Source organism: Pelodiscus sinensis, chromosome 5 (assembly GCF_052426305.1).
Source record: "Pelodiscus sinensis isolate ZL-2025 chromosome 5, ASM5242630v1, whole genome shotgun sequence".
Classification (NCBI taxonomy): Eukaryota; Metazoa; Chordata; order Testudines; family Trionychidae; genus Pelodiscus; species Pelodiscus sinensis.
The window spans coordinates 56659557-56672265 of NC_143056.1; the positions used below are offsets into that span (position 1 = coordinate 56659557).

At 38.7% G+C, this 12709-nt stretch overlaps 1 long non-coding RNA gene across 1 annotated transcript in view; it reads right to left on the reverse strand.

The window, feature by feature from the left end:
• Positions 1-3971: 3971 nt before the first annotated feature.
• The window catches only part of LOC106732673 (uncharacterized), a 151023-nt gene continuing 142285 nt past the window's right edge, over positions 3972-12709 (reverse strand). Inside the window, exon 6 of the long non-coding RNA XR_016349627.1 lies at positions 3972-5532. This is a non-coding gene — a long non-coding RNA (uncharacterized LOC106732673). The remainder of the gene's footprint in view (positions 5533-12709) is intronic.

Sequence of the window (12709 nt, forward strand, 5' to 3'; positions counted from 1 at the left end):
TCTCTCTTTCCTGCTCCCAGTTGCATGTGGTATTTCCATCTTCATCTGGAATCTCTCCAGTGACTCTTGCAGTCTCTCTCTTTGTCAGTAGCACGTGTGAAAAGACTAAATAGTGCTTGTGCTACAGACTAAACTACATGTAGCAAATGCTTATTTCATATCTTATTAGAACAATACAGGAACAAGAAGTTGTGCCAAATAAGAGGAAGAAAGAATATAAACCACCAAATATTTTGGCATCTGAACCTAAACATTAACCTAACAATCTGGTTTAGGTTGTTCGGATGGAGACTTTTTGTGCTTGGTGCTGCTGCAATTTTCTATAGCAGTGCACATCTCTTCAGCCTTTATTGTTGAGAGCAGATTATGAACACCTGTCTGGTTGAAGAGCATGGAATGCTTTGTTTATACTGCATTTCAAAGAAAGAGGAAAGGATTAAGAAAGGGTTATGCTTTAATATAACCTCAAATTCTATCAATCAACATTATTCACTTTTAACATGACAAACCAAAGGCAACAAAAGCCTTTACAACTGGTGTGATTTAATTAATCTCTGTTTCTTGTAAAAAGAATCTGTTGCGGGAACTTTTCTGAAAAGTAGAATTTATGAGTAAAAGGAATTCCCAACTGCTCCTTAGGCTACAGCACTGAGATTGTAGACATGTCACATGTACAAAGTAGAAAATTCTCTTCAACTTGTAAAAATAATCATCATTTGTAGGTTTACTATTATAAATTTAAACATACAAAGCTGAACTCTGAGAATCACATTTTTAAAATCCTCTGTGCATGCAATTACTGCAATTATGTGGGCACAGAAATAAGACAAATGAACATAACATTTGCATGAAGACATAAATATCCGTATATGAATTATTACCTCTTTTGTGTATGTGAATGTGAGTACACACATAGTTATCCAATTTTGCTTCTCTGCTGAGCAATAGCAAATGTTTGTGGCCTTCCTGTTTGGCTTTCCAGTGATAAGAAATCAATAATGAAGCATCTGGATACATTCCTTGACTAATGTGTTTTATTTGTGCATATAAACCAGCCCTGGAACAGAGATGGTGACACAGTCAAACCTCATGCAGGTAATTTCTTCTTTCAGGAATTGTAGCCTGATGAGAATGTCCAGTTCCCAGAGATCAATTCTATTTCAAGAACTTTGCGAATAGGAAATAGGAAACTTTGTCCTCAGACACAAAGGTGAAGTGGAAAGTCCTGCTGCTCCCACAGCTCTCTCTAAAGAGAACCCGGTATAAAAAAAACTAATGACACAACGTTTCTTCTGAAGACGGAACAGTTGTTCATGTACTAAGAAAAAAAAATTGGAAAGCAACGTGGAACAGTGCCATCTGCCATAAAATTATGTTTTTCACTACTTAGTAAGTCAGATTGGGCAGAATGATTATGCAGTTCCTCTCTGTTTACTTTTAACCAATTTGTTCCACTAAGGATGACATCTTCAGTGCTTTGCTTGCACGATTCTCCCTCAGCCAACTCCGTGCTTTTTTCTACATTATCCCGTGTACCATGACTACCTTCGCCAAACTAATTTGCCTAACCATCCAGCCTACTGAAGACTAACAGCAAAACCAATCTGCATACATTTTCTTAAACTGATTATTATTTTGCTTAAAACATATATAAAAATAAGCTGGCTTCAAAGGTCTGAGTTACCATTTTGGCATTATGGAAGGAGTTTGTGAATTACCACCTTTTTAGGACCCTCATTAGTACATTAGATTTCATACCTAATGTATTAAATTGTGGCACCAACTTTTCAGAGCATTTCGGGGGTTTGAACCCTTTGTATCACCATCCCTTGGGTATATGATGCTACCATGTTATATTTCCATTCCATATAGATCACAAGACGGAATCTCTTGTTCACTTCAGATGAGCTACAGTCCCTTATTACGGGTCTTGAGATAAGACCAAAGACCAGTTTTGGATCTGATACCTTGTCTGCAAGTAAATGAATGTGCACTGCTTTTAGCTTTACAGATTACACTTTTCTCCTTGATTCCTGTGATCTGCGATCTTTTGAAATCTATCAATCCAAGACAGAAGGACTATCACATTGAATCTTGGCATGAGCTAAGATCTCACGGGTGTCGAGTTCAAAATTGGAAGGCTGGAGATTGGCCTTGAGAGTATTTCCATAATGTGTAGGTTTGGTTTTTTTTCTTTTTGATTGTTTTTTTTTTGTTTTGTTTTGTTTTTGCCTGTACCTTAAATGAGTAACAATCTACAATGCTCCATGAAAGACTGCCCTCAGTATTCTACTGTTAGATATACTGACCACAAGGCTGCATCATTTTAAGTGCACTCTCGCTATGAAAGCTTTAATATCTGTGTCACTGCATCACTCCAGGACTTTGGTGTTTGGAACCAAATCTTGCCATTTTACTTCCACTAGCCACCATTAACATTGTAGGTGGTATTGGTCCAAATTTGTTTTGTAGCATTGATAAGTAGTTCATATATTGCAGTGATAGGTGTCTGGTGATGATAACAGTAAGGTAAACATCAATTTTTGTTATATTTTCATACCATGTTCATTCCAGAGACACAAGTTTTCCCAAAGACATCACTGGCTACATAAATTGTAATGTCAGTGTCAGTCATTGCATCTTGTGACACTGTCTATGTAGCAAAATTTGTCAAAGATCTTGCATGGTACATCGTCAATGAACACAACTAAAGTAGCTGAAGTGCTTCCCAGTTGAGGTTGGCCCATGAATTCTGTCTTCTTTAGGATGCTCATTAAGCCAATATGTTTTTCTACACATCCAAAGCTGTCTGTCTCCCTGAGGTTAAGGGCCAATAAAGAACAATTAGCAATCAGTAATATCTGAATAATTGTCTTCATAACTTTTGCCTTTGCATGCAAGTGAAGCAGATTCAAAACACATCCATCCATACAATACCGCATAGAAATGGTACAAGCAATGTCTCTGAATGCATCCATTAAAACAGCTGCAAATATAATGCTAAATAATATTGGATCAAGAACAAAGCCTTGTTTTACTCTATTAGTATCAATAAATGGAGCTGAGAAACAGTGTTGGTCATGGACACAAACCCACATTCCTGAAAGGAAAGCTTAATAATACTAACAAACTTAGAAATAGCAAACTTATGAAGGACTATCTCAGTTTACAGAGGCAAAGGTCTTTCTAAGATGGACAACTCTACTCACAACATTTCTCCTGAGTTTGCCAGAATGCAAAGATCATGTATGAAATACCATACCCAGGATGGAAGTGATTTTTGTATTTCAGGCAGTATCTTCTCTGTTAGCTGATCTGTGAGTCAGTTTAGCACGACTTGGGTGCGTTAATCATCACAGGAAGTATGATGATTGTAAAGGTAAATAAAGTTATCCTGGAATAGGCCTGCCGCAGCTCTTTGATCTTGCTGTGCACCTGCTCTTGGTTTCCGCATGTGGCTGCTGGTGGCCAGGCTGGCAGCCATGCGGGTGTAGACAACCGCATTCCTGTGCCTAGTGCGGAGATTGTGGGCATTGGAGGCCTCCCCCCAAATCTCAATGAGGCCCACAACCTCTGCACTTGACCAGGAAGGCGCCCGTCTTTTGTGGCCCTGTCATCCGATGGTCAGGGCAGTGTGTGTGTGTGTGTGCTGAGAAAAGGTTTAACGTCCGTGACTTTACTGCTAGGACCGGGGTCCCGTCACAGAGGGCAGCCAACAGGCTGACAGACGCCCCTGTTTATAGGAAGAGCTTATTACATCTCAGATTTCAGCTGCTAGGATACAAGATCCCTCCGCAGCGAGCAGTCTAGGGAAGACTGAGAGATGCCCCAACGGATCTGTCATCTGGGAGTGACACGATCCAAACGCCCAAGCTCCTCCTATACCTGTCCCTTATGACCAGCTGAAGTTCTTTTAAATTGTGCTTGGTTCTGTTACAGCAACTGAAGGAGTCAGGTTAAAAACTTAAACAGTTACAGGTTTATTAAAAAGACATAAAAGCATACGGTTACAATGGCTATTGCTCTCTTTCTTAACTGCTAGCAAATACAGATCTTATGGTTACAATGGCTATTGCTCTATTTCTTAACTGCTAGCAAATATAGATCTTAAAAATGGTTACAAAGAAAATGAAGATAGAAAATAGAAATAATGGTACCAAATGACAGCTTAATCTTTAAAGAGCTCTAAGTCTATGTGTACACTTAAGACAAAGGACCACATCCAGGTACAATTTTTACCCCCTTCTGTGCCTCTCGACTCCAGTGGGTCAAGCCAGAGCCGGTCCCTCAATTCCTAGGAAAGACGAATACTAGGTGGGCATCCCCGTAGAACCTCGGGAGGTCAAACACCAAACCCGACCAGCAGATAAATGGTAGATTGACGCTCAGAGTAAATGTGCTGCTGGACCCATCTTTATACCCCTGGGGGCCTGTATCCTCTTTCTTATCTAAGTTGCCAAATTGTACTGGTCCGTTTTGTGGCACCAGTTCTTACAAGGGAGTTTCAAATAATTTACACTTGCAAGAGAGATAACTAAATTGTGAGTACTAGACAATTTTTTACTGGGCGAGTGATTCCTCCCCCACTCTCCCGCAGACAGCTGTGTGTTCGTATCAATATGGGTTTGAGTCAAGGGCACTCCTCGGCAGCCTCTTGGTCAGCAATTGGCATATCTCTGTTTACAGCCATTTACGGTCACTGAGCCTGCATATCCAGGCAAGCAAAAATGTATGTTACAAGGGGGGGTTCCTGTCTGGCTACAGGCCCCTGGCAGGCTCTTGGGAGCTGCCAGTGTGGTCCTGGGGAGTGGTGGAGGGCTGGGTGGCAGCGGGTGGCTGGCTCATCCCATGCCAGGTGCATGGTCTGCTGGCTGGGTGCTGGCAGGCTCACAACTGGCACAGGCACTGTGGCCAGAGTCTGCCCCTTTAAGGGCTCCGGGGATGGAGGTGGGGGGGGAGCAGACGAGTTTTCCTGGTTGTGTCCAGAGTGGCCACCAGAGCTCCCTGGGAAGGGCTGGAGGCCAGCTAATTCGAAATAAGTGTCTACATAGCACTTATTTCAAATTAGGCATTATTCCTCGTAGAATGAGGTTTACCTAATTCAAAATAAGCGCTCCGCTATTTCAAATTAATTTCAAAATAGCGGTTTGTATGTGTAGACAGCTATTACAGTTAATTCGAAATAAGGACTCTTATTTCGAATTAACTCTGTAGTATAGACATACCCTCACATGAGAAAGATATGGACACTGATAGCACTCTGAGTCAAGAGCAAACAACAACCACTGTTACACCACCTGCATGCAGTTTTGAAACTAGATACCTGCAGCAACTTCTGCCTGTCCCTATCACCACCTCTTCATCAGAAGAGGCCTTTCAATGAAGAGACTGAGTGAAGAGATCTAAAGGAATAAGGACTGTAGACTAGCACAAAGAAATTGTAAAGTGATACTAGGTTGTGCACGATAAGTCACACTTTCTTGTCCTTGCTGTCCATTTTGTCCACTGGTGAAGAAGGTTGCAATGGGTGGGCTGAAAAACAAAGATGCAGCATTTTGCAAGGCTCAGACACATAACAATCGAGACAACTGCATGCAGAAGAGATGGAAGGCCAAAGTGACCCTAGTGCCTGGACTGTGCAGCAGTGCTTAAACTTGTTTGCTAATTCTGCTAAAGACTGAAGAAGATTGCTGCTCCATCAGAGTCTGTGGACCATGACTGGCTAGCAATCTAGATAGAATATGCCTTCTCTGAAACCAGCTGAGGCTACGCAGTCTGGAGTATCCCAACAATAGGACACTTTTTTCAGGACCTTACCCTTTTTTCAGGACCTGTTTTGCTGGAGTGGCCTATCCAGAATTAAATTTCTGCTGGCATTGTTCTCCAGGCCATTGGAACTCACAAGCTTTCCCAGAGAAAGTTTAAATACCAGATACAATACTCAGGCACATACCACGACATGGGTGGTGTATGTATTTTGCTTTCTTGTATGTATTTTGTATGAGAGAATGAACCTGTTGAGAAGGAACCTGTTAGAAAATACTACATTCATGTTGACTTAAAGAAGTGTGAGAAGAGGGAATTAGTGATATCCAAAATTGGTTTAACTGCTAAGGCTATGTCTACACTGAGGAGCTATTTCAGGATACTGGAAGTATCCCAAAATAGCTTTTCCATGTCTATTGAAGCAGCCCGTTATTTTGAAATGGATTTTGAAATAACGGGCGGCTTATTCTGACATCCTGGTAGCCCTTGTTCCAAATTCAAAATAAGCTATTTTGAAATTACCTTGAAATAAACTATGCATATCTTATTTCAAGGTAAGGGTGCAGTGTAGACACAGCCAAAATGATTATATTCTTCCCAGAGAGTATAAAACTTTGAAAGGCAATGGACATAAGTGAATGTGTGTGGGGGAGGGGAGAAGGTCTCACAAAGACAGAGGATGCAGTAAACACCACTAACAACTCCTGCTAAAATAACTTTTTCATTGCAAAGATGGGCAGAATTGGTTTTGAGGTTTTATTATTTTTAGTGTTGTTGTAATTCAAAGGGAAAATGCCAAAAATACAGAGAAATTATACAGACACTATAAGCATATAAAAATAATATCATGAAGGTTGCTGCACATTTATACAGCAGAAATAAAATGCTTCTTGAATTTTATTGGTTCAATCTATGCAAGATCATAAGTATGTAATCATGTATTTTTCAATAAGCTACTTTTTAAAATGGTACTCTTATTTCATTTGTCTAGTCACTTATTAAACTCTTAAGTTATTTGAACACTTGGCTTAAACAATCCACAATTACTGAGGTGTGAATATTTTCCTTCCTGGTGATAAAAATTATGTATTCCATAAAGGACAACTTCTCATGCATATGTTAGTAGGGATCCCTCTTCAAAATTAATTGCAAAATGATGCAGTCTTCAAGATCCTACTTGGACTTACAACTCTACCCTGCTTGCATCATGGTCTCTTCCTAAAGACCAACATGTTCCCTACACTCTTCCAATTCCAGACTGCTTTGCTTTCCGACACTTACTCTTTTTCTCTGCACAGTAGACCCTGTTCCCATCTTTTGCAACAGCCTCTCTTTCTCTTTGGGTCTCTTGAGAAGGATAAACAAACAACAACACTAAAAATATCGTTCTATTTGAACACTGGTTCATTATTTTAATGAATTTATATATGTCCGGAAATCAGAGAATCCATTGTCCTTTTACTCTATATAGAATTTGTGGTGTTTTGCTGAGACTTTCGTTTTTGCTATATGAAAAGCAATTGTACACCATTTTCTTTGTATATCAGTTACTGGGGAAATTATTTCATACTTATCTCTCTACAATTACACATTTTGATACATTCCTCTGGTTGCTACTACCCAAAAAATCTGTTTTAAAAAAAGCAAAGTACAATTAATCTCTTATTTTTAAAATCTCTTTCTTCTTCCAATCTTAGTCCTATTAATATGAGGTTGGCTCTTTAAGTCCTTCTTCGTTCCAACTTAATTTTCTCTAATAAAACAATGAAATCATATTCTGTCACTGTCCTAATTTTAACTGTGCCCAATCATTCTCCCTGAAACTTGGTCTCTACATCTCTCTTTACTCCTACTCATATGCTATGCTGATATCTCCCCATATTACTTTTAGCCTATGTCTACACTACAAGTTTTTGCGGCAGAGAATATGCTAATGACGGACTCATTAGCATGAGTCACAATGTCATTAGCATATTTTCTGATATGCTATGCTTTTTGTGCAAGGGGTTTTTGCCAAAAAGAAGCAGAGTAGCCACTTCCGTTTTGCGCAATTCCCCCCCAAAGAGGCATAAGGATCTTGCGCAAAAGGGGTTTCTTGCACAAAATGGAAGCAGCTACACTGCTTCTTTTTGGGCAAAAACCCCTTACACAAAAAGCATTGGCAGAAAATATGTTAATGACACCGCAACTCATGCTAATGAGTCCGTCATTAGCATACTCTTTACCACAAAAACTTGTAGTGTAGACAAAGCCATTTTGTGTTTGTATGAACAAACTGAAGTTGGCTTTGATGTCCTTTGAAATACTTTTGGTTGAATTTGACAATTCAAAAATTATATTATAGAACTAAGAAAATTCAGAGAATCCTTCATTGTATTCTGTCTGCAGATATAAAAAAAATCTAAGGCCTCTTCACTTCCCATTCTGGATTTTTACCTTAATTTAATGAGCATCTGTAGCTTTTGATGACTTTTTTTAAAGTGGTAGGTCCTCAGAAACTCTTTAAAAAGGCACTACGATTCTCATGTTGGGCAAAAATTGAGGTACCCAACATTAGAAGCCACTTTTGGAAATCTGAGCCCATGTGCCTCATTTTCACCACTTGTAAAACATACAAGCATTTTGACCATTAATTATCTACTACATAAGGATTGTGAGAGACTCAATTTATTGTTGTATCAGAAGCTCAGATTCTATAGTGATGGAAATGACCTTCAATGGACAAGAAGAGCATCAAATGGAGAAAAAATGAAGAGATTATTTTAAGTAGCTTTCCTTGCTTAGTAACAAAGCAAACAATGCTCCTTACCACCTACCATCAAGTAAGCATAAAATATTGTTTAGTAGCAAGAATATTAAGTTCAAAGTCTGTTGCTTTGGAAAGGATCTTTCTCTCCCTTCACATATGCTTTTTCTTCTTTTCTTTTCATGGACAGATAAGTGCTTCATCCTATTAAAGCACTAGATATTTCATTTTAACTATTATTTTCTTTCTTTCCCACCCCCCTATTCCACTCTTAAAATAACATATAGTTCCCATTATGGGCCAGCTCTCTGGAGCCTTGGGCAAAGCCCATAAGGATGTACTATCCTCCACAGTGTAACCCAAGCAATCTATCACATAGAGCACAGGAGTAGGCATTTTAGTTGAAGAGTGTGGGAGGAGGCCTACCTGAATGTGAAACTCCTATGTGAGCTCCATTACTAACCTACAGCAATTTTCTTGCACTCTCTGGTCTTTGAACTTTACCCCAGCAAGAAGATGTTTTCCAACACTATGAATCAAAAGTAGGGGCGGAGGTCACTTCAATTAGAATATGGTTTCCACAAGAAATCTGCAGGCAACACAGAATTTTTAACTAATCAATTTTTAGTCAACAATGAGAGCAAGTGCAGCCAGACTCATAATGGGAAATATTCACTCTAAAGGACATTTTGTAAAAGCCTCATACACCAAATTGTATGAGTCTCCCACAGCACTTAACCAAAAGACAAGAGACTATACTTAACTTGAATGCCTTTGCCCTTATTTACTAGGAAGGCATAACTGTACACCAATTCAGAAAGGAAAAAGAAAAATTGTATTATGGAAAAATCATATGTCCACATGGAAAATGAGTTTAATAAGTTTACTTCAGATATCATAGAAAATACTCCCTCCCCCCAAAAAGCTGGAACTTTAGTAACTAACAGAACCTGATGGAACATTTGAGTGTTACATACCTGATTTTAGATCATTCTAAGTAAGAGTTTGTAACGTATTTTGAAAATATTTAACTTATTTGGCAACAAACGCCTTCCTTTAAGTAGCTTTCTGCTACTCAATTTCAGTGAAAGATGGAAGCAGAAGTAAAATGTAAGAGTAGTTGTTATTAAGAACTAAATCGAGAATGAGGATGGAATTTTGAAAGACACTGAAACAAATAAAACTATTTTATTTTAAACTAAAGGTGTGTCTAGACTACAGAGTTTTGTCGACAAAAGTGGACTTTTGTCGACAAAACTATACCTGCGTCCACACTACCACTGAGTTCTGTCGACATAACGTCGACAGAACTCAGCAGTTTTGTCGACGCTGGTAAACCTCATTTTACGAGGCATACCGCCTTCTGTCGACAGTTTCTGTCGACAGAAGGTGTTATTGCATGTAAACTATCCTTTGCGTCTACACTATCATGTCGACAAAGCAGCTTGCTTTGTCGACAGAACTCAATGTAGTCTAGACGCTCTTTGTCGACAGAAGTTTTGTTGACAGTATCTGTCAACAAAACTTCTGTCAACAGAAGCCTGTAGTCTAGACGTACCCTTAGTCTTCCCTATTATGATTTCTCTCCTTAAACTGTAAGCATTTGTAGAGTGTTGCATAATAAGATGATCTGTTATTATCATATCTACTGCAATAATGCCTAAGAATTTCAGTTAGAAATAAGGAAACCTTTGTACCAGGCATAGTACAAACAAATAAAAGCAAATAATAGCATCATAGGATTCTATGCTGTACTCTTTTATGGCTCCACATGTATCTCACTTTGGCCCCAATCCCACAAGACTTACATATGTGATTAAGTGTATGCAATGTATGATGTTGGAGACTTTGGCTATGTCTAGACTGCAGAGAAAAGTTGGGAAAAGATATGCAAATTACAATTTGCGTATCTTTTTCCACTTTTTCTCAAAAGAGGCTTTTCCAAAATTTGGCCCGTCTACATGGGGCCAAATTTCGGAAAAAAATCCTCTTTCAAAATATCCCTATTCCTCTCACGGAGGGGAAGACAGGGAGGCTGAAAGAACATGTCTACTTTTTCGGAAACTGTTCCAAAAAAGCAGATGCATTCCTTGAACACGGCAGAGCTTTTCCGGAATACCTCTGGTTTCCCGGAAAAGCTCTGCCATCTAGACATACACTTTGTGCGTACTGTATGAACTCATGCACCAGAATTTTACTAACCACAAATGACTTCAGGAAAAAGAGAGGGGATGAGTGATAAAGGAAGAAGAGACGGACTTATTCTTGGGTCTTCGGCAATTTCAGTTTACCTCAGTCATTTAAATTGGGTGATAGCTTGAAGAAAATATACGTTATGGGCAAAGCTCAAGCAGGCCAGAGTTTTGGTTTGTATGAATTTTCTAAACATTATCAAATTATTCAAATGTCTTACATCTGCAAAAATAGGCTAGTCATTTTGTGAGAACAGACTTTCACATGAGATTTTTAATAGTTCCTGCTTCCAGCTGTGTCAGTATTAGTGCAAAACCAGGTCTTTTTGTTGTATTTTTGTCCCTGTCTACCAGAACTGGACAGAACCAGGAAGTGAAGCGATGCATGAAAATAAAAACTATTTGTTGAAACTCAAGAAAAATGGTCTTCTCTATTGTTGTGAGTTTTGAGCAAAGTTTCAGATCACCTCTTATTTGATATGAGCTGGGTCTTCAATCCCTCCTAAGGAGGTAATTTCTCTGCTACTTTTGTTCAGCCTCTGCCCTTTCTTCTTGCCTCATGTCTGTGATTTACAAATAGCCTGTAAAACTATTTATACAGCTTTCAATTCCAGATGGGAAAATACCACACATACATATGGTAAATTATGAAATCAGTTAATGCAGCTCCTTTTATACTAAATATGCCTCTATTCATAAAGACATGCTTATACTGCCTTCATAAGCAGGAAAACTTACTATTCAGCTTTTCATTTTGTTTCTTTTTTACATTATATACATCACAATACTACCCTAACATGAACAATCAGAACACATCATGCCTGTGCATTGGATATTTTGGTTTCACTTAAACTGTTTCAGTACATCTCAGAGTCAGGGAAAGAAAGTGGAAAAGAGAGCCTTTTCTTTCTGGAGCTCTCTTCCAAAGGTTTTTAAAACATCCTTTTGGTGTGAAATAAAAAGTTGTTACTGAAAAATTGGTGGAAAGTGAGGAGGGATTTTAATTTACTTTCATGTTGTTTCCCCACTAAGTTCAACCTAAGGTGAAACATCATGTTTATATCAAATTTTGCTTCAAGCAAAACAATAGAGGAGTTCTAAAATTAATGTAGGTGTCCAGTCAAAGGCCATACATAGTCATTAATGGCAGGCCCAGCTTGAGCTAATGCATTATAAGCATGAAAAATTTAACAGTAATTGCTGTGTTCTGATCTCCCTCTTATTTTTTCTTGCTTTACTTTGTTTTCTACAGCATCTGCTGCACATTTGCAATCTGGTCTTACTGGTGTACCCCACAGTAATGTACTGGACTTGGATATTTATGAGTAATAAAACTGCTGAGAAAGTGTTGTTAGTAGGTGGGTTTTTTTTTAATGTAATGCCACTGTAGCATTTCACCATGCATTAGACCTGTGTAACGAGGGCTTCTGGCTGCCCAAGGCATAACTTTGATTCAGCACCTCCCCATCTTGAGCCCCCAGTTCACTACACTCCTGTGAGATGAGTGGAATGTTATAATTCAATACTACTGAGAGACTGATGCCTCCCTGTTATAGCTCTTATAGTGTAAAGTTACAGCAAGTGTTTTGTTAACATCTATCAGCTTGCTCAAAATACAAAGGGTCCCTGAACCCATTTACAGCATAAAAACAAATTATAGCAGTCTTAAGGCATGGAGTTCTGAGTTACAAAAAGCTACTGTTCATGCTGTTCTCCACATTCCATTGTAAATTTGCAACCCACATATCATGGTTTAAGATTCAAACCTCTGGACACAATTACAGTTGACCAGTAGGCTTTTTATCTAACAAATGACTTGGCTGACTTAGGAATCAGATCTTATAGCCTCCAGAGGACAACATGGTGCTATCAATGAGCTTTCAGCTCTTGTATATTTCACATACAGTTTTACAAAAGAAACACCTAAGGTGTATCAATGCTTCTTGCCATGCAATCTTTCATAACAGCAAAAAATATATAACTCTTTCCATTCTGGATACAATTG